The sequence below is a fragment of the Rattus norvegicus genome, chromosome 4 (assembly GCF_021556685.1).
Source record: "Rattus norvegicus strain SHRSP/BbbUtx chromosome 4, alternate assembly SHRSP_T2T, whole genome shotgun sequence".
Lineage (NCBI taxonomy): Eukaryota > Metazoa > Chordata > Mammalia > Rodentia > Muridae > Rattus > Rattus norvegicus.
Window position 1 is genome coordinate 100,136,742 of NC_141537.1, and position 22,528 is coordinate 100,159,269.

The window sequence follows — 22,528 nt, forward strand, 5'->3', positions numbered from 1 at the left end:
TGCTATATGAGGAAGCTCCTAAATTTGGGGAGTGAGTACATGCAAATCATTGGAAACCAGTTAGGTCTGAGCACAGCTGCAAGACTCACTCTGTTCAGCATTTAGCACAAGCATAGTGACCCCAGATATCTGAGGTCAGACCACACATTTGCCTCTGGAAAATTCAACTCATTTTTAAGATTTTAAAATTACAGATGTGTTTTAGGGTTATTTGAAAATATCTACTAAATACAAGATCTAATTTTAATTCTGTATTTCAAAAATACATTGTGATATACAAAAAATCCTGCTTTCCAGGAATATAAATCAAAGAAGAAATTAGTAATTTGGATTAATAATTCAAATTGATTACTAAGTACGATATATTATCCTGGTGAATTATTTTTTGTTCTAAGTAATCATTTCTTTAAATTAAAATTACATTATATCAGGAATGTTTTTATGAATAAAATTTAAGATTTAACAGAATTTACCAAGTTTAATACAGTAAAGATGAGTAAATTCACAATATGTACACATATAACACGTTGATCCCAACTACTGGTGTCACTTGGAATTCTTAGTCCATATAAATATGGAGGTATTTTAAATCTCATGGGATAAAAAAGATGCATCTTTTGCTCATTTTGGGATCTTCCATGTAAACACTTTTCTTGTATTTGCTATTGTTAACCACAATTTATCAGCATGCAGGTTTTACTAGTAAAGATATACTTGAATACCATAAGAGAAAACACTACTACTGGGTCCTCTGTATATGACAATTGGTTCCTGAGATTGGATACATAATATATCAAAACAAAATTATGCACAGTGAACAAGGACAATCCTAATGCATTATGCAACACTGATCACTAAATATTTATCCTGATTATATTTCCATTGTAGTCCTCATTAGCTGAGAGGAAGTCCTCATAATCATGACCTGTCCTGTCTGAGACTGACTATTGTCCACTGTGGGACCAGCCAGTTAATAAGTCCTTTGGCAGTGGATTGTGCTTTGGTCACATGACAATCAGCATAAAATGGACAGATCTAGATACAGATGCAGGATCACTTATCTTAGTAATTCATCACAGTCTTGCATCCCAAGATACCAGGCCTGACCATGACAACACATATTTGACTGCAGAGAAGTATTTTTTCTATAATGATACCACACTATTAAAGACATTTTTGAGACTATTTTCATAATTTATAGGAGACAGAACTCTATATGACACACTATTTAATTGCTAACAAGAAGAAGTAATAGAAATTACCATATTCGGTGAAAGTACATAAGATAATGGGGTTACTAAAATATTTTATTAACTCTTCCACAAATTAAAATCAAATGCTTTGTATTCTAAGTGCAATATATTTCTGAGTTTAAGATAATATATATGTGCATATATATCTATAGATTGATAGATAGATAGATAGATAGATAGATGCATGATAATGATCCTCCAGTCTAATGCATTATAGTGAATATAAATTCTACATTGTCACATAAATTCTAAAGCTCTACCTTCTAAAGTAGTGTGGAAAATCATCTTTACTAAATCTGTAAGACATAGTATTTCATTTACAAAAAAAATGCTAGCTTCTAGGAGGCCTGCATTTGGGGAATTCAAAAATTATATGCACTAACTTTGTTGAAAGGCATGAAATTGATTTACTAAATGCAGCTATTTCTTATTGGGAGGGCAAGTGTTCTCAGCTACTTAATTTCTGAATTTGAGGTCAGACCACCATTGTAATAAAAATGGTGAATATAAACATGTGTATAATTTAACATTTTCATTAAAGCATGGCTTTTTTCCTTTAAAATGTATTTGCTGAGAGTCTGTTGAAACATTCTCAGCATTTGCAGGCATATTTTGCTTCCAAGGAGACACTTGCTTATATCAATGGAATTAGTTTCCACCAAAGTAGAATTGGCAGCCTGAAAGATAGTATTTGACATTAAAAGTAATTGGTAGTCAAAGTAAGACAACAACTGAGCTTTGATTTTAGACTTACATGAATGGATTTCATAAGGGGAAAATATGCAATTTTCAGACATTGGCTAGTGTTTCAAAGAGCCAAGCATTAAGTAAGGAGAACCTTTGGGAGAAAAACTACATAAAATATCTGTCAGTTTTTAGCACTGGACAAAAATGTAATCACTATAAAATTAAGGATTAGCCATAGGACACTGGGTTCACAGGGTGTCGCTTCCAAAGACAGATTTACTACCTGTGTTCAAAAGTCTTTGAAAGCATTATGAAAATCTGCTTATATCTATGCTTAAAATATAGAAGTAGAAACCATACATTAGTTCCCCTAGTGATGTTTAAGGGATTTTACTCAGTAAAAGCATGGATTAAAGCTTAGGGAAATTTCTAATATTGGTTGCTCCCAAAAAATATTCATAAATATGATAAATTATAGGAGCAGTAAAAATATGATACACATTATGTCTAACTGTAGAAAAATACTAGGTCTAAAAATAAAAGACAGTATTACATTTGAAAAGAAAAGAGACCCAGCAGATATTTTCTTAAATGTTCATGGATACACCTATTATTATGGAGTTTATTCTATCATTTTTATTGGATATTTTTTACATACATTTCAAAATTCATTCCCTATCCTAGTTCCAGAACATAAGCTCCCTATCCCATCCCCCATCCCTTGTTCTATAAAGGTGTTCCTCCTCTCCAACTACCCCACCTTCTCATCCCTCCCCCCACCCATGGAACTTTCCCAACACTGGCAGGTCAGGGTTGGCAAGAATAAGGGCTTCTCCTTCCATTGGTGCTCAACAAGGCCATCCTCTGCTACATATGCAGCTGGAGTCATGGGTCTTTCCACATATAGTCTTTGTGTAGTAATTTAGTCCCTGGGAGATCTGGTTGGTTAGTACTGTTGTTCTTAATGGGTTCCAAGCCCATTCAGCTCCTTCTATCCTTTCTATAATTATTCCAACAGGGACCCTGTTCTCAGTTCAATGATTTGCTGCTACCATTCACCTCTCTATTTGGAATGCCCTGGCTGTGCCTCTCAGGAGAAAGCTGTTCCCATCAGCATGCACTTCTTAGCTTCATCAATATTATCCTGTTTTGGTGGCTGTATATATATTTGGGCTGTATACGCAATGTGGGACAGGTGCTGAATGAACATTCCAATAGTCTCTGCTCCAAATTTTGTTTCTATATCCCCTCTTATGAATATTTTTGCTTACTGTTTTTGATAGCTGAGTAGATTTACCATTGTGTAGATTTACCACTTTTTCTGTATCTATTCTCCTGTTGAAGGGCATCTGGGTTCTTTTCTAGCTTTTGGCTATTATAAATAAGGCTGCTAGGAGAGCAGCGTGGTGGAGCATGTGTCTTTGTTGTACGTTGGAGCATCTTTTGGGTATATGCCCAGGAGAAATATAGATGGGTCCTCAAGTAGTGCAATGTTCAATTTTCTGAGGAACCTCCAGACTGATTTTCAGAGAGAATGAACCAGTTTACAATCCACCAACAATTGAGGAGTGTTCCTCTTTCTCCACATCCTCGTCAGCATCTGCTGTCACTGATCTTAATGAGTTTTTGATCTTAGCCATTCTGACTGGTATGAGGTAGAATCTCAGGGGTGTTTTTTATTTGCATTTTCCTGAAGACTAAGGACGTCGAACATTTCTTTAGGTTCTTCTCCACTATTCAATATCCCTCAGCTGTGAATTCCTTTAGCTCTGTGCCCCCTTTTTAAGTAGGGTTATTTGCCTCTCTGGAGTCTGACTTCATGATTTCTTTGTATATTTTGGATATTAGCCCTCTGTCGGATGTAGGATTTTAAAGTTCTTTTCCCCATATGTTGGTTGACATTTTGCCCTAATGACAGTGTCCTTTGTTTTACAGAAGCTTTGGAGTTTTATGAGGTCCCATAAGTCCATTCTTGCTCTTACAGCATAAGGAATTGGTGTTCTATTCAGGAAAATTTCCCCAGTGATCATGTGTTTGGCTCTCCTCGAATATTTCTTCTATTAGTTTAAGTGTTTCTCATTTGATGTGGAGGTCCTTGATCCACTTGGGCCTAAATTTTATTCAGGGTGTTAAGAATGGATCGATTTGCCTTCGTCTACATGTTGAACTACAGTTGAAACTGCATCATTTGTTACAATGCTATCTTTTTTCCATTGGATGGTTTTGGCTCCTTTGTCAGAAATCAAGTGACCATAAGTGTGGGGTTCATTTCTGGGTCTTTTTTCTACTACACTGATCTACTTGCTTTTCTCTCTTTATTTAATTTGCTAGTGATTTTGCTACTATTATTTTTAATTTTTAACTTTTCCATCTTTATTAAATTGTGTATTTCTTATTTGCATTTCAAATGTTATTCCCTTTCCCAGTTCCCATGCCAATATCCTCTAACACCTCACCCTCCACTTCTATATAGGTGTTCCCTTCCCAATCCTCCCCCCATTACCACTCTCCTTAAAGAATTCTACCATAGAGTTTTTATCACTATTGCTCTGCTTGAGGTCAGGGATGGTGATTCCCCCAGAAGCCCTTTTCTTGTTTAGTATAGTTTTAGCTATGCTGGGCTTGTTGTTATTCCAAATAGATCTGAAAATTTTCTTTCTAACTCTATGAAGAATAGAATTGGAATTTTGATGGGGATTGCATTGAATCTGCAGATTGCTTTTGGCAAAATGTCTATTTTTACTATATTGATCCTGCCAATCCATGAGCATTGGAGATCTTTCCATCTTCTGAGATCTTCAATTTCTTTCTTCAGAGGCTTGAAGTTCTTATCATACAGATCTTTCACTTGCTTGGTTAAAGTCACAAAGAGGTATTTTATATTATTTGGGACTAACAAGAAGTGTATTGGTTCCCTAATTTCTTTCTCAGCTGGTTTCTCTTTTGTGTAGAGGAAGGGTACTGATTTATTTGAGTTAATTTTATACCCAGCCACATTGCTGAATGTATTTATCATGTTTATTATTTCTCTGGTGGAACTTTTGGGATCACTTAAATATTCTATCATATCATCTGCAATAGTGATATTTTGACTTCTTTTTTTCCAATCTGTATCCACTTGATCTCCTTTGGTTGTCTTATTGTTCTGGCTAGAACTTCAAGAACTATATTGAACAAGTAGGCAGAGAGTAGGCAGCCTTGTCTAGTCCCTGATTTTAGTGAAATTGCTTCAAGTTTCTCTCCATTTAGTTTAATGTTAGCTACTGGTTTGCTGTACATGGCTTTTACTATGTTTATCTATGCGCCTTGAATTCCTATTCTTTCCAGGACTTTTATTATGAAGGGGTGTTGAATTTTGTCAAATGTTTCTCAGCATCTAATTAAATGACCATGTGTTTGTTCTTTCAGTTTGTTTATATAATGAATTATATTGATGGTTTTCCATATATAAAACCATCCCCTCATGCCTGGGATGAAGCCTACTTGGTCATGGTGAATGATCGTTTTGATGTGCTCTTGGATTCGGTTTGCCAGAATTTTATTCAGTATTTTTGTGTCGAAATTCATAAGGGAAATTGGTCTGAAGTTCTCTTTCTTTGTTGGGTCTTTGTGGATTTAGGTGTAAGAGTAATTGTGGCTTCCTAGAAAGAATTCAGTAGTGCTCCATCTGTTTCAATTTTGTGAAATAGTATGGATAGTATTGGTATGAGGTTTTCTTTGAAGGTATGATAGAATTCTCTACTGATCCCGTCTGGACCTGGGCTCTTTTTGGTTGGGAGACCATTAAGGAGTGCTTCTATACCATTAGGATTTATGGGGTGGTTTAACTGGTTTATCTGTTCCTGATTTATCTTAGGTACCTGGTAGGTAATTGTCCATTTCCTGCAGATTTTCAAGTTTTGTTGCATAGAGGCTTTTGTACTAGAATCTTATGATATTTTGAATTTCCTCTGATTCTGTAGCTATGTCTCTCTTTTCATTTCTGATTTTGTTAATTTGGACAGACTCTCTGTGTCCTCTCGTTAGTCTGGCTAAGTGTTTATCTATCTTGTTGACTTCCTCAAAGAACCAACTTTTGGTTCTGTTGATTATTTCTATGGTCCTTTTTGTTTCTGCTTGGTTGATTTCAGCTCTGAGTTTGATTATTTCCTGCCTTCTACTCCTCCTGGGTGTATTTGCTTCTTTTTGTTCTAGAGCTTTTAGGTGTGCTGTCAAGCTGTTGATATATGCTCTCTCCTGTTTCTTTCTGCAGGCACTCAGAGCTATGAGTTTTCCTCTTAGTACAGCTTTCATTGTGTCCCATAAGTTTGGGTATGTTGTACCTTCATTTTCATTAAATTCTAAGAAGTCTTTAATTTCTTTCTTTATTTCTTCCTTGACCAGGTTATCGTTGGTTGTTCAATTTCCATGTACATGTGGGCATTCTTCCCTTATTATTTTTGATGAACAGCTTTAGCCCGTGGTGGTCTAATAGGACACATGGGATAATTTATATCTTTCTGTATCTGTTGAGGCCTGTTTTCTGACCAATTATAGGGTCAGTTTTGGAGAAAGTACCATGAGGTGGTGAGCAGAAGGTATATCCTTTTGTTTAGGATAGAATGTTCTATAAATATCTGTTAAGTCCATTTGGTTAATGACTTCTCTTAGTTTGTCTATGTCTCTGCTTAATTTCTGTTTCCATAATCTGTTCATTGATGAGAGGGCGGTTTTGAAATCTCCTACTATTATTATGTGAGGTGCAATGTGTGTTTTGAGCTTTAGTAAGGTTTCTTTTATGTATGTTAGTGCATTTGTATTTGGGCATAGATATTTAGGATTGAGAGTTCATCTTGGTGGATATTTCCTTTAATGAATATGACTTGTCCTTCCTTATCTTTTTTGATGTCTTTTAGTTGAAAATCGATTTTATTCGATATTAGAATGGCTATTCCAGCTTGCTTCTTCAGACCATTTGCTTGGAAAGTTGTTTTCCAGCCTTTCACTCTGAGGTAATATCTGTCTTTGTCCCTGAGGTGTGTTTCCTGCAGGCAGCAGAATTCAGGGTCCTCATTACGTATCCAATTTGTTAATCTATGTCTTTTTATTGGGGAGTTGAGGCCATTGATATTGAGAGATATTATGAATAGTGATTATTGCTTCCCGTTATATTCATATTTGGAAGTGAGGTTATGTTTGTGTGCTTTCATTCTCTTTGTTTTGTTGCCAAGACGATTAGTTTCTTGCTTCTTCTAGGGTATAGCTTGCCTCCTTATGTTGGGCTTTACCATTTATCATCCTTTGTAGTGCTGGATTTGTAGAAAGATATTGTGTAAATTTGGTTTTGTCATGGAATATCTTGGTTTCTCCATCAATGTTAATTGAGAGTTTTGCTGGATACAGTAACCTGGGCTGGCATTTGTGTTCTCTTAGGGTCTGTATGACATCAGTCCAGGATCTTCTGGCCTTCATAGTTTCTGGCGAGAAGTCTGGTGTGATTCTGATAGGTCTGCCTTTATATGTTACTTGACCTTTTTCCCTTACTGCTTTTAATATTCTTTCTTTATTTTGTGCGTTTGGTGTTTTGACAATTATGTGACGGGAGGTGTTTCTTTTCTGGTCCAATCTATTTGGAGTTCTGTAGGCTTCTTGTATGTCTATGGGTATCTCTTTTTTTAGGTTAGGGAAGTTTTCTTCTATGATTCTGTTGAAGATATTTACTGGTCCTTTGAACTGGGAGTCTTCACTCTCTTCTATACCTATTATCCTTAGGTTTGATCTTCTCATTGAGTCCTGGATTTCCTGTATGTTTTGGACCAGGAGCTTTTTCCGTTTTACATTTTCTTTGACCGCTGTGTGGATGATTTCTATGGAATCTTTTGATCCTGAGATTCACTCTTCTATCTCTTCTTTTCTGTTGGTGATGCTTGCATCTGCAGCTCCTTGTCTCTTCCTTTGGTTTTCTATTTCCAGGGTTGTTTCCTTTTGTGCTTTTTTTTCATTGCTTCTATTTCCATTTTTAATTCCTTCACCGGTTTGATTGTGTTTTCCTGGAATTCTTTCAGGCATTTTTTGTCATTCCTCTGTATAGGCTTCTACTTGTTTGTTCATGTTTTCCTGCATTTCTCTAAGAGAGTTCTTCATGCCTTTCTTGAAGTCCTCTAGCATCATGATCAAATGTGATTTTAAATCTAGATCTTGCTTTTCTGGTGTGTTTTGATATTCAGTGTTTGCTTTGGTGAGAGAATTGGGCCCTGATGATGCCATGTAGTCTTGGTTTCTGATGCTTGGGTTCCTGCACTTGCCTCTTGCCATCAGATTACCTCAGGTGTTACTTTGTTCTGCTATTTCTGACATTGGGGAGACTGTCTATAGGCCTGTGTGTCATGAGTGTTGTAGACCTGTTTTCTTGCTTTTTTTCTTTCATTTATGGGAACAGAGTGTTCTGCTTTTGGGGATGTAATCTTTCCTGTCTACTGGTCTTCAGCTGTTCCTGTGGGCCTGTGTCCTGAGTCCACCAGGCATGTTGTTTGGGGCAGAAAAGTTGGTCTTACCTGTGGTCCGGCGGCTCACGTTGCTCCTGGGTGGCTGCTTTTGAGCTCTCCTTGAGGGTGGTAATCCAGGAGGTTCTGCGCTGCTTTTTCCTGGGGCCCTGGTTCACAGGCGTCCCAGATGAGGTTAGGTGATTTCCTCTGGAGTCAGAAATATGGGCAGAGTGTAGTCTCTTCTGGCTTCCCAGGCGTGTCTGGCCTCTGAAGGTTTAACTCTCCCTCCCACTGGATTTGCGTGCAGAGAAGTGTTGACTGGTTGGCTTCAGGTCTGGGCGGTGTCTGGAGTACTTGGGATCTGCTGTCCGAGTGCCCCTATCTTCTGGTTCCCAGAGGTCTTATACAGTTTCCTCTTTGGCCATGGATGTGGGCAGGGGTGGGCAGTATTTGTCTCTCCTGCTCTGCAGTCTCAGGTATGTCCATGTGTCTGGGCGGTGAGCTCTCTCTCCCAAGGGGTTTGGGAGCAGTGAGCTGTGTCCTGGGATCAACAAGGTTGCGTGCTTTTTGACTTCTTTAGTTCAGATCTGGGCACAGATATGGCCCGCGAGGCTCATGTGTCTGACTGCTCCTATGTTCTTGTGTTGAGAGGGACTATGCAACTTCCTCATGACCAGCAAAATGGGCAAAGTTGGGCAGAAGTGCCAGTCTGTCCTGCCCTGTAGTCTCAAGATTACCCTCACTTCTGGGTGTTCAGCTCCCTCTCCCACAGGGTTTGGGAGCCATTCTCAGTCATTCTATATTCCTCAGCTGAGTATTCTTTGTTTAGGTCTGTAGCCCACTTTCATAGATTTATTTGGTTTTCTGGAGGGTATCTGTTTGACTTCTTTGTATATATATTAGATACTAGACCTCTATCAGATATATGATTGATAAACATCTTTCCAATCTGTTGGTTGTTATTTTGTCCTATTGACAGCATTATTTGGTTTACAAAGCTTTGCAATTTTATGAGATCCCATTTGTCAATTCTTGATCTTAGAGCATAAGCCATTGGTGTTCTTTTCAGGAAATGTTTCCCAGTGCCCATGAGTTTGAGGCTCTTCCCCACCTTCTCTTCCATTAGTTTGAGTGTATCTGGTTTTATGTGGAGGTCCTTGATTCACTTGGATTTAAGCAAGTCCTTGTACAGGGAGATAAGAATGGGTCAAATTGCATTCTTCTACATGCTGACCTCCAGTTGAACCAGCACCATTTGTTGAAAAATGCTATCTTTTTCCACTGGATGGTTTTAGCTCTTTTGTCAAATATAAAGTGACCATAGATGGGTGGGTTGATTTCTGGGTCTTCAGTTCTGTTCCACTGATCTACCTGCCTGTCTCTGTACCAACATCACACAGTTTTCTTGAGGTCCGGGATGGTGATTCCACCAGAAGCTCTTTTATTGTTGAGAATAGTTTTCACTATCTGGTCTTTTTGTTTGTTTTTCTGTTTGTTTGTCTTGGTTTTGTTTTGTTTTGTTTCTTTGGTTTTTTTTTTTTTTGTTTTTTTTGTTTTTTGTTTTTTGTTTTTTGTTTTTTTTGTTTTTTTTTTTTTTTGTTTTTTTTTTTGCTATTCCAAACGAATTTGCAAATTGCTCTTTCTAACTTTAGGAGGAAATTAGTTGTAATTTTGATGGGGATTGCACTGAATCTGTAGATTGCTTTTGGCAAAATGGTCATCTTTACTATATTAATCCTGCCAATTCATGAGCATGGGAGGTCTTTCCATCTTCTGCAATCTTCTTCAATTTCTTTCTACAGAAACTTGATGTTCTTTTCATAAAGATCGTTTCCTTTTGGTTAGAAGTTATTTTAAAATATTTGTGACTTTTGTGAGAGGTATCATTTCCCTAATTTCTTTCTCAACATGTTTGTCCTTTGAGAAGAGGAAGGTTACTGATGTTTTTGAGTTAATTTTATATCCAGACACTTCGCTGAAGTTTTTTGTTTTTTTGTTTTTTTGTTTTTTTTTGGTGGTTACTTAAGTATACTATTTTTTCATCTGCAAATAGTGATATTTTGACTTCTTCCTTTCCTATTTGTATCCCTTTGCCCTCCTTTTGTTGTTTAATTGCTCTTCCTAGGATTTTGAGTACTACATTGAATAAGTAGGGAGAGAGTTGGAAGCCTTGACTAGTCCGCGATTTTCGTGGGATTGCTTCAAGTTCCTCTCCATTTAGTTTGATGTTGGCTACTGGTTCGTCATATATTGCTTTTGCTATGTTTAGTTATGGTTCTTGATTTTTTTTTATCTTTCCCGTACTTTTAACAAGAAGGGTGTTGAATTTTGTCAAATGCTTTCCCATTACCTAATGATATACTCATGTGGTTTTTTTTATTTAGCTTGTTTATATAGTGTATTACATTGATGGATTTCCATATATTGAACCATCCATGCATCCCTGGGATGAAGCCTCCTTGATTACGACGGATGATGTATTGATGTGTTCATGGATTAGGTTTGCCAAAATATTTAATAAATACTTTATCCTCCTTAATATATTTCTTTGTTTTATTTATGCCTTTCCTACTTTGTCTTTACTTTATATGTAACAGAAAATGTTCTGTTCCTTTTATATTTCACTGTTCCTTTCAGTAAAATTTTCACTTTTTTGTGATTTATGGCTTTTAATCAAACATTATCATCATCTTATGATTTGTTTTGTAACTATTTATTATTAATAGTTCCTACACTGTTGCTTTGCATACTCTCTTCTAATATTTGAGTTGTAGTCATGAGTGGTATGCTTTCTATCTAAAGATTGTTGTGGAATTTTTGAATGCTTCCTTGAAGTTGGCCACATTTCTATGCCACAGCCAGCCTATAGAGGCAGATGTTCTTACAAACCGATGTTCTTCACAAAAGCAGGCAAACATGACCCAGGATACCCCTGGAAAAGCATTTATTAGAGACATTACAATTGTTGTCGTGTCCGCTTCCATCTGCCTAAGCACTTCACAGTTACAGAGTAAAAGGACTCTTTCAGCTGCAAGATTGCCTGACTCCATGAGTGAGCAGAAATGCTAACTATGTCCAAAACAGCGAATATAAGAGTGATTTGAGAGAAAACAGTCTCCTTCTTATAAAGCAACTGTAAATGTAAACTAGCAAATAGTTACGATCTTTGGTCATTGGATGTGTTTTACACAAATTCTTTTATGATAAAAACAAATGATTCCTTCACAGATCACAGTTATTGACCACATTCCTTTCAGTTCAGGTCAGTAGCACAAATCAAGAAATACACAGAAAAGAAAGTTTCAAGCTCATTTGTTTAGATAATATAGATTGCATACCAGAATGAATAGTCCTTAGAATATCAACAAAACTAGGCCAGAGTGAAAGGCCCCAAACTGAGTTCATTTTTATTTGTGCAAGAATAAAAGCCAAAAATCTCACATAGATTTCTTGAAAAAACCTGAAAAGCAGGATCCTGGTTCTGACCAACATCCTCATTTTATTATGTGCAAACAATAGTAGAATAGTCTATAGTTTTCGGTTCACTTCATATAGAAATATGGAAAGCACTATAATTAATAGATATAGATATTCTACTACTATAGCTAATTAGTTAACGCTATTTTGACTAGCTTAGATAAGGATGCATCAAATGGACCCAGAAGTTGACCACCATGTTAGAGGTGGCCAACGAACTGTTCATGTACCAAAGAACCCCATTTTCTACTATTAACTTTCCTAACAGGTATCAAGTTAATAACAGTAGTACACAAATCAATAAACTGCATTATGTCTTTTAAAGGAATTGTAATAAACACAGATTAACTTTACTCCATTTTTTTCATAAAAAAGACCACGACTTCCAATTATGACAAGTAGTTATATATCATGCTCTGAATTCTTCATGAATTCTAGAGAGCCTTTGGGTTGTTTATGTTTCTGGAGCTATACAGGAAAGTGAGTAGGGATGAAGAGGCCTGCTTCTTCTACCAAAACCTTCAAGTAATCTTACACACACACACACACACACACACACACACACACACACACACACACACACACAATGAGTTTTGTGTAGAAAAGGTACAATTTCAAATGCCAATGTGCCAACTCGGGGAGCCTACACTCACCTATGCTTCTCTGTGAAGTTTCTGCTATGACTTGTATCATTGAAGGAGTGTTGCTGCCCTACTGACAGTAGAAGATGACAATATTTTCAGAATTTTTGGGACTGATGGTGAAATATGTAATGTAGATTTGTTGGTATTAAACCTGGACATTATTGAAATTTGCCAACAGGATCTAGCACAGACAGAAATGTAGGAGTTTCCCTGATTTTTTTTCTGATAACAAGATTACCAATACCTATGTTCTGACTCGCAAAGCAAATGATGGTCACACGGCCTCTCATATACAGACAGCAAGGCTATTGATTGGGAGAACAGCATTTCACATATACCACCTGAAACAGAAAAACATCAACAGATGCAAATGAATATTCATTTGCATAATGATTCTTATAAGAAATAATATAGCAGTAAACATAGTAAGCTGCAAAAATCACCTATGCTGCATTTCCTTACCTGAAATTCAGACCAACAGGAAATGACCTGAGTCTTGGCTAGGACTAAAATTTCTCAGTTTCTGTACAGTTTATGTAAATGCTCAGGGAACTGGCCTGTGTCATGTAAATCGATGGAGACTGGTGGTTCAAACTAAAATGGTTGTTTTGATTGAGCTTATATTAGAGTCAGAACATTCCAAGATTTCCCTACATTCTAAAACTTGTATTCCAGGAGTCTCTCTACAAGTGAAAATTCCCATGTTCCATTTATACTAGAATACACCAAAATCCAGTATTCCCACACTAAATTCTAGTTGAGAACACTGCAAATAGAACACAAATTTTCTCTCTCAAACCTGCAGTTATGAGCTACAGAACACAAAAGAAAAGATGAGAGTTTCAAGGGACAGCCCCTTACCTGCGGAATATGGTGAAATTACTAAGCTCACAGGTGAGTTCACCACTTTTGCTCCAATAACTGTACAAAGAGAGACTTAACAGGAATGCACAGGGCACAAGAACCACGGAGTATTCTGGGATAAGATTCTTCTGGCCTCCATCTGTGCCAAGAGCTGAGGCTGTCCCACTGCCCAACATACCAAATCCCGCCCAGACAGAACAGGTCTCCCAAGGAGTACTCTCACTCCTAAGATGACAGGATCACAGCCCCAGAGGACCTATAAGGTCCAGTCAGAGACATCAAGACCAAATAACACCAAATATATCCTGATGGCGAGAGGCAAGCTCAAAAACATAAGCAACAGAAACCAAGGCTACTTGGCATCCTCAGAACCCAGTGCTTCCACCCTGGCAGGTCCTGGATACCCTAACATACCCAAAAAGCAAGATTTGTATTTAAAATCACATCTCATGATGATGAAAGAGAACTCTAAGAAGTACATAATTGACTCCCTTAAAAAAAATACAGAACAACACAGGTAAACAAGTAGAAGCCCTTAAAGAGGAAACACAAAAATCCCTTAAATAATTACAGGAAAACACAAACAAACAGGTGAAGGAATTGAACAAAACCATAGAGGATCTAAAGACTAAAATAAAAACAATAAAAAAAAATCACAGTCTGAGGGAGAGGCACTACAGGGGAGAGGCCAGCATTTTGTCACAATCCAAGCTGTTGAAGAACATGGTGTCATTGGCCCAATTTCAGAAGGTGGATGTGGATGATTATGAGTAGAACAAGTTCCTGGAGGAGGAGGACAGCATCTATCTGGTCTGATGAGGGCAAGGTGGACTCATTCCTGTGACAACTGCTCTCCAGGATGGTTGCTCTCCCTCCCCGATTAGCACAAAGAGTCAGGCAGTGAAGGACCAGGCAGGAAGCATTGTCTTGAAGGTACTCATCTCTTTTAAAGCTAATGATATTGAAAGAGCTGTTCAGGCTCTGGACAGAAATGGTTTGGTCCTCCTAATCAATATAAAGGCTTTGAGAGCCCCATCTGACAATAGCAGCACTATCTTACTACAGGGTCATGAAAAGACACTTGTTCGAGGAGTAGTGTCCATCTTTCATGTTTTGACTGTAAGAAAAAAATCGTGTTGTCTAGCTGGAACAGTAGTTTCAGAGAATACCTAAACCTGATAAAGAACTTCTTCATTTTGGCTGGGTATAAAATTAACTCAAACACATCAGTAGCCTCCTCTACTCAAAGGATAAACAGGCTGAGAAAGAAATTAGGGAAGGGCCACCCTTCAGAGTAGTTACAAATTATATAAAATACCTTGGTGTGACTCTAACCAAGCAAGTGAAATATCTCTATAACAAGATATTCAAGTCTTTGAAGGAAGAAATCCAAGAAGACCTCAGAAGATGGAAAGATCTCCCATGCTCATGAATTGACGGGATTAATATTGTAGAAATGGCCATTTTGTCAAGAGCAATCTACAGATTCAATACAATACACATTAAAGTTTCAATTCATTTTTTATAAAATTAGAAAGAGCAATTTGCAAATTCATTTGGAATAACAAAAAATCCAAGATATTAAAATTATACTCAGCAGTAAAAGACCTTCTGGGGAAAATTAACATCCATGTCCTCAAGCTGTATTATAGAGCAATATTGATTAAAACTCCATAATATTTATACAGAGACAGACAGGTAGATCAATGGAATAGAATTGAAGAGGCAGAAATTAATCACAAACCTATGGTCACTTGATTTTGCTGAAGGAGAAAAACCGGTGGGAAAAAGACAGCATTTTCAAAAAATGGTGCTGGTTGAAGTGGCAGTCAGCCTGTAAAAGAATGCAAATTGATCCATTGTTTTCCCTCTTTACAAAGTTCAAGTCCAAGTGGATCAAGGACCTCCACATAAAACCAGATACACTGGAACTAATAGAAATGAAAGTGGGAAAGAGCTTTGAACACATAAGCACAGGGGAAATTTTCCTGAGCAGAACATCAATGATTTATTCTTAATCTTAAGAATTGACCGATGCTATCTCATAAAATGCAAAACTTCTGTATGGTAGAGGACATAGTCAATAGGACAAAAGAGTAACCAACTAATTCGGAGAAGGTGTTTATCAATCACACATTTGATAGAGGCCTAATAACTAATATATACAAAGAACTCAAGATGTCAGATTCCACAGTACCAAAATCTCTATTGAAGTAGAGTACAGGCTAAACAGACAATTCTCACCTTAGAAGTATCGAATGGCCAAGGAAGATCTAAGGATATGTTCAACAACCTTATTCATCAGGGAAATACAAATCAAAACACCCCTGAGATTCACCAGTCATAAACGAGGAGCTGGAAAGAATTCAGATGTCCTTCAACAGAGGAAAGGATACAGAATATGTGGAACTTTTACACAATAGAGTACTACCCAGCTATTTAAAACAATGACTTCATGAAATTCTTAGGCAAATGGATGGAACTAGAAAATATCCTGAGTTAGGAAACCAAATAAGTAAAAATACACATGATATTCATTCACTGATATGTTATTTGCCCAAAAGTTCAGAATACCCAAAATACAATTCACAGATCACATGAAGCTCAAAGAGAAGCAAGACCAAAATGTGGATGCTTCAGTCCTTAATGGGAGAAATGAAATACTAATGGTAGGAAATATAGAGACAAAGAATGGAACAGAGATTGAAAGAATGGCTATCCAGAGACTGCTCCACCTGGGGCTCCATCCCATAGGCAGCCACCAAACCCAGTCAGCAATGCTGATACCCAGAAGTGCTTGCTGTCAGGAACCTAATACAAATGTCTCCTGAGAGGCTCTGCAAGAGCCTTTCTGATATAGGTGAGGATGTTTGCTGCTAAACATCCTTCAAACACAGCACAGGGACCCAAATAGAGGAGTTAGAGAAAGGACTGAAGGAGCCGAAGGGGTTTGCAACCCTGTAGGAAGAACAACAATATCAACCAACCAGAAACTGCAGAGCTACCAGGGAATAAATCACCAATGCCTCTAGCAGTATATGTAGCTGGGGACGGCATATTCTGAGATCAATAGAAGTAGAAGCCCTTTGTCCTGTGAAGTATCAAAATATCAAAGTATCAAAGGTTCCTTTCCCCACTGTAGGGTAATGCCAGGATGGTGAGGGGAGAGTGGATGGGAGTGGGAGCATTATCACTGAATCAGGGAGAAGGGATAGGTGAGGAAAGAACTGTGAAAAGGAATAGCATTTGAAATGTAAATATATAAAATATCCAATAAAAATGCAGAAAACTTTTGAGAAAATAAATGAATGCAGTCTTCACTAGAAATAAGTATAAAACACAGTAAAAGGCTTAATCATCAGCTTTGATTTTTCATTTGCTGTTACCACATAGTTCTTGTCATTGAGGTCTATGTTAGGTTTATTTCTCTTACAAAAAAGTACTGGTTGAAATGACCATTGTTTTTGATTAAAATTTGATAATGGGAAGAAGATAATCAATAATAACTCTAAAATTTATTTTTCAAATTAAAAAATCGTTCCACTGAACTATCTTGTTCCTTTTCTATTTATGCTATCCATGATGAAAGCTAGGAAGACTCTAAAACAACCTGGATATTCATTTTTCCCTCCCAGTATATTTACGAGGAAATAAGGGGAGAGTATCGAAGTATTATTTATGCATTTTTGTCTACTACCATAAAATGAGTGGATTCTGATGCGTAGTTGGTTGTATTTCATGTATCCAAAATGCCTATGAGTGTTAATTTCTTATTCATGAAGATTACAAACACTGATTTTTTTTTCCATTTGGAGATGGTAGTGAAAGATAAGAGAACTATCTTGACCTGCCAGAGGGTCTGAACCATGCCAACTCTCGCCCTCGGAGAAACTCTGGGTGTCCTTATTCTGTCATGAAAAGAAATTTAAAAGCATTTAAAAATGATCCAGCAGAGAAGATAGTGAGTTCTGAATATATGTTATCTGATGAAAAAAAAAGAGAGAAAAAAAGTCAATGATTTAGCAGTGAGAGTTCTAAAATTCCAACACATGTAGAAAGGGTAGCAGATACGTATTTTAAATTTAAGGGAGTAACAAAGCTATATAGGTTATACAGTATTTCATACACTCACATATATATCAATATTTTAATAATGAAAATGTTTTTCCAACTGGAGCGCAGTTGATGTGAATGTGTACATTTGATACAAAGATTCTGTTCTTTGGTAATCAATTTGTTTACAGTTCATTTCTGTACATCTGTAAGTGCATGAACACTTTCCACTAAATAATGACAGATTCTTTTTCTCTTTCTCTTTTTTGTCCACATTATGGAATTCACATCTACTCTTGCTACCATCCTGTGACACTCAGCATAGAGTTCTCACATCCAAGTTGACTGACTACTCAAAGCTCCTTTTATTTATTTTTTTCCTAGGAGGTGGTCTTAATATAATCTACAGGTGAGAAACTTTGCTATGATGATGTAACAACCCTGTGCCTATGCTTATATTTTTGGTCTCAGATTTTAAGTATAAAAGACATATTTTGTATAAGAAAAATAGTTTTTTTACACAGAATGAAAATTGACACAAAATACTACTATACATATAAATTAAAAACACCTTTATTTAAGATTTTTAAATAAAGACTAATGCATTATGTTAATAACAGCTACTTCTAATTTAAGGTCTTGGTGAAGATGTCATGGTCATTTATATTGAGTCTAATGACTGAGATTGAAAAAGAGTGGGTTACCATCAGTTCAGGGAGAGTGTCTCATTGAGCTCTCACCAGATTAATCACTTAGTTGGATACAAGCTAACTGGAATCATCTTCTATCACCGCCATTTTGTGGTATGCTTTCTTCCATCTGGTGTCCAGTACTAATTCAGCACCAGTGAGTATGGGACAGACATTACTCTTTCCTAACAGCAACTTCAGGCTGAAGAATTTTCAGATTATTACTGTGGGCCTTATTATGGTGTGAACACACTTATTCCACATGTTTGGGAGAAAGGCCTCTTTCCCAAGCAATATGTGAAGAATATTTTCTTCATCTGTGTTTTCCTCCTGCTTACTCATATTTCTTACTTAGTTCACCCTGAACACAAAAAGCTTTATTCTAGATTTAAATCAAAATTTCTCTTTTAAACATTTTATTATATATTTTGTTTTTTATTTTGTGTGCATATGCATGTGCTTGCATTCATTTATGTGGGCAACATTTGAACAGGAAACTATGGGGCTAGAAGAAGGCATTGGTTCACCTAAGTCTGGAGTTGTATGCTATCTGAGGATGCTGCAAAATGACCCGAGGGCCTTTGCAAGAACATCTAGTGCTGTTAACCACTTAGTATTTTTAAGATATATTTTCGTTTATATTGAAAAACATTGCTTTTCCATGGCATTAACTAATTAATAATAGCAAATATTTTAACCATCTGGGCAAAACAGCTCTTTTTAAATAAAATATTAGAATGGGGTCCGATTAATTATATGTGATGATGATGATGATGATTGTTGTGCTAATAAGATTTTATTTTTTGTTTTAAAGATTTATTTATTTCATGTATGTGAGTATGCTGTAGTTGTCCTCAGACACCAGCAGAGGGCATCAGATCTCATTACAGATGGTTGTGAGCCACCATGTGGTTGCTGGAATTGAACTCAGGACCTCTGGAAGGCAGTCGGTGCTCTTAACCACTGAGCCATCTCTCCAACCCACGCTAATAAGATTTTAATTCTCCCTTGCCACAGTATCAGAAAGCATATCCCTCAGAACCTTAACACATTCAGCACATTTGTTGACAATCATTATAACAAAATTATAGGTTATTCCATTATATGAGTTACTAAAATTATAATCAGACATCCAAAAACACGAAGTGTAGTATCTTAAAATTTATATTTGGTATATCCAAACCAAGTCATTTGGTATTTCTGTTTTACACATTTCACATAATTTCTTCATAGTGATTACTATATATTATTTTTAAATTTATTTTACTATAGCCTGGATTTGTACATGGAGGTACTATCAAGTTATACTCAGAAACAAACCCTAATAAGAAATTTGTTAGAATTAGGTCCAAGAAAACTGCACTAATTAGAAATTAATTCTTCATCACCACAACATCTGAAAGCACAGTTCTCAGAACCTTGTTTCTTTCTATGAATTCCTGCAGAGTTTATGAAGGAAATATCCATAAGACTAAAGATCAGATAATTATAACATAACCCTTGAAATATTCAAGTAGTAGTGTGTATAGAAGTGATGGCTGAGGTGATACAGGCATGGAAACACATGATCACTCATGTCATTTCCTAAACACATCTGAGGATCATGTGATCAAATGATTAGGTATCCTTTTCCTCTACTAAGTATGGATTTTGATTGAAGGGAGCTTCTGAGAATAACATGCTCTTATACATACTGGATTGACTTTAGGGTTTCAGGATTCTAAAAGCTGGAGGTAGATAAGTTTAATTTACTCCAGTATTTACAGCTCTCTCTCTCTCTCTCTCTCTCTCTCTCTCTCTCTCTCTCTCTCTCTCTCTCTCTCTCTCTCTTTCTCTCTCTCCCTTTCTCTCTCTGTGGGTTTATGCATGTGTGCCAATGTGACTTTCTTTTTTTTTCCATGTATAGGTGTTTTTTATTATTTCTTTTTTTTTTATTAACTTGAGTATTTCTTATATACATTTCAAGTGTTATTCCCTTTCCCGGTTTCCGGGCAAACAACCCCCTCCCCCCTCCCCTTCCTTATGGGTGTTCCCCTCCCAACCCTCCCCCCATTGCCGCCCTCCCCCCATAGTCTAGTTCACTGGGGGTTCAGTCTTAGCAGGACCCAGGGCTTCCCCTTCCACTGGTGCTCTTACTAGGATATTCATTGCTACCTATGGGGTCAGAGTCCAGGGTCAGTCCATGTATAGTATTTAGGTAGTGGCTTAGTCCCTGGAAGCTCTGGTTGCTTGACATTGTTGTACTTTTGGGGTCTCGAGCCCCTTCAAGCTCTTCCAGGTCTTTCTCTGATTCCTTCAACGGGGGACCTATTCTCAGTTCAGTGGTTTACTGCTGGCATTCGCCTCTGTATTTGCTGTATTCTGGCTGTGTCTCTCAGGAGCGATCTACATCCGGCTCCTGTCGGTCTGCACTTCTTTGCTTCATCCATCTTGTCTAATTGGGTGGCTGTATATGTATGGGCCACATGTGGGGCAGGCTCCGAATGGGTGTTCCTTCAGTCTCTGTTTTAATCTTTGCCTCTCCCTTCCCTGCCAAGGGTATTCTTTTTCCTCATTTAAAGAAGGAGTGAACCATTCACATTTTGATCATCTGTCTTGAGTTACGTTTGTTCTAGGGATCTAGGGTAATTCAAGCATTTGGGCTAAAAGCCACTTATCAATGAGTGCATACCATGTATGTCTTTCTGTGATTGGGTTAGCTCACTCAGGATGATATTTTCCAGTTCCAACCATTTGCCTACGAATTTCATAAACTCGTTGTTTTTGATAGCTGAGTAATATTCCATTGGGTAGATGTACCACATTTTCTGTATCCATTCCTCTGTTGAAGGGCATCTCGGTTCTTTCCATTTTCTGGCTATTATATATAAGGCTGCGATGAACATAGTGGAGCACGTGTCTCTTTTATATGTTGAGGCATCTTTTGGGTATATGCCCAAGAGAGGTATAGCTGGATCCTCTGGCAGTTCAATGTCCAATTTTCTGAGGAACCTCCAGACTGATTTCCAGAATGGTTTTACCAGTCTGCAATCCCACCAACAATGGAGGAGTGTTCCTCTTTCTCCACATCCTCGCCAGCATCTGCTGTCACCTGAGTTTTTGATCTTAGCCATTCTCACTGGTGTGAGGTGAAATCTCAGGGTTGTTTTGATTTGCATTTCCCTTATGACTAAAGATGTTGAACATTTCTTTAGGTGTTTCTCAGCCATTCGGCATTCCTCAGCTGTGAATTCTTTGTTTTGCCCTGAACCCCATTTTTTAATAGGGTTATTTGTTTCCCTGCGGTCTAACTTCTTGAGTTCTTTGTATATTTTGGATATAAGGCCTCTATCTGTTGTAGAATTGGTAAAGATCTTTTCCCAATCTGTTGGTTGCCTTTTTGTCCTAACCACCGTGTCCTTTGCCTTACAGAAGCTTTGCAGTTTTATGAGATCCCATTTGTCGATTCTTGATCTTAGAGCAAAAGCCATTGGTGTTTTGTTCAGGAAATTTTTTCCAGTGCCCATGTGTTCCAGATGCTTCCCTAGTTTTTCTTCTATTAGTTTGAGTGTGTCTGGTTTGATGTGGAGGTCCTTGATCCACTTGGACTTAAGCTTTGTACAGGGTGATAAGGATGGATCGATCTGCATTCTTCTACATGTTGCCCTCCAGTTGAACCAGCACCATTTGCTGAAAATGCTATCTTTTTTCCATTGGATGGTTTTGGCTCCTTTGTCAAAAATCAAGTGACCATAGGTGTGTGGGTTCCCAATGTGACTTTCAATTGATGCAATTCTTAAACTATTCAAGACAATTGATTTCATACATTTTGATCATTGGAATTGTGGTCATGTTTTAGATCCAGGATTTTTAAACGACAGATGTTTAGTTTCTTTTTTCATTTTTTCTCTCCTTGTGCTACTAAAAGATCCCAATGGACTTTGCAACTTGGCAACCAAAATTTTTTTAGCAGAATGGGTAAGACATAGGGTAAGAATCTGGGGCAAAGTAGCCTCTCACTTCTGCTTCCCTGGCTGGTTTATGTTATGACTTGTATCACTGTGGGAGGAGAATTATCATACTGTAGACAGTAATAACTTGCAATATCTTCAGACTCCACGTTGCTGATGCTGAATGAATAATCTCTCCCAGATCCACTGCCACTGAACCTCGATGGGGTGCCTGACTCTAGTGTAGATGTGTAACCTATGAGCAGCCTAGGAGCTTTTCCAGGCTTTTGCTGATACCAAGCTATATACTTGTTAATGTTTTGACTTGCCTGGCAAGTGATGGTGACTTTGTCTCCGAGAGATGCAGACAGGGAGGGAGGAGACTGTGTCATCTGGATGTCACACTGAGCACCTAAAATAAAAAAAAAAATATAAATTCCTACGAAATTAGTTATGTTCAAAGAAGAC

The 22,528-nt window shown here is 37.4% G+C and overlaps 1 pseudogene; it reads left to right on the plus strand.

Moving 5' to 3' along the window:
• The first annotated feature begins 14,106 nt into the window (after positions 1-14,106).
• Positions 14,107-14,562, plus strand: Arpc5l-ps4 (actin related protein 2/3 complex, subunit 5-like, pseudogene 4; annotated as a pseudogene).
• The last annotated feature ends 7,966 nt before the right edge of the window (positions 14,563-22,528 follow it).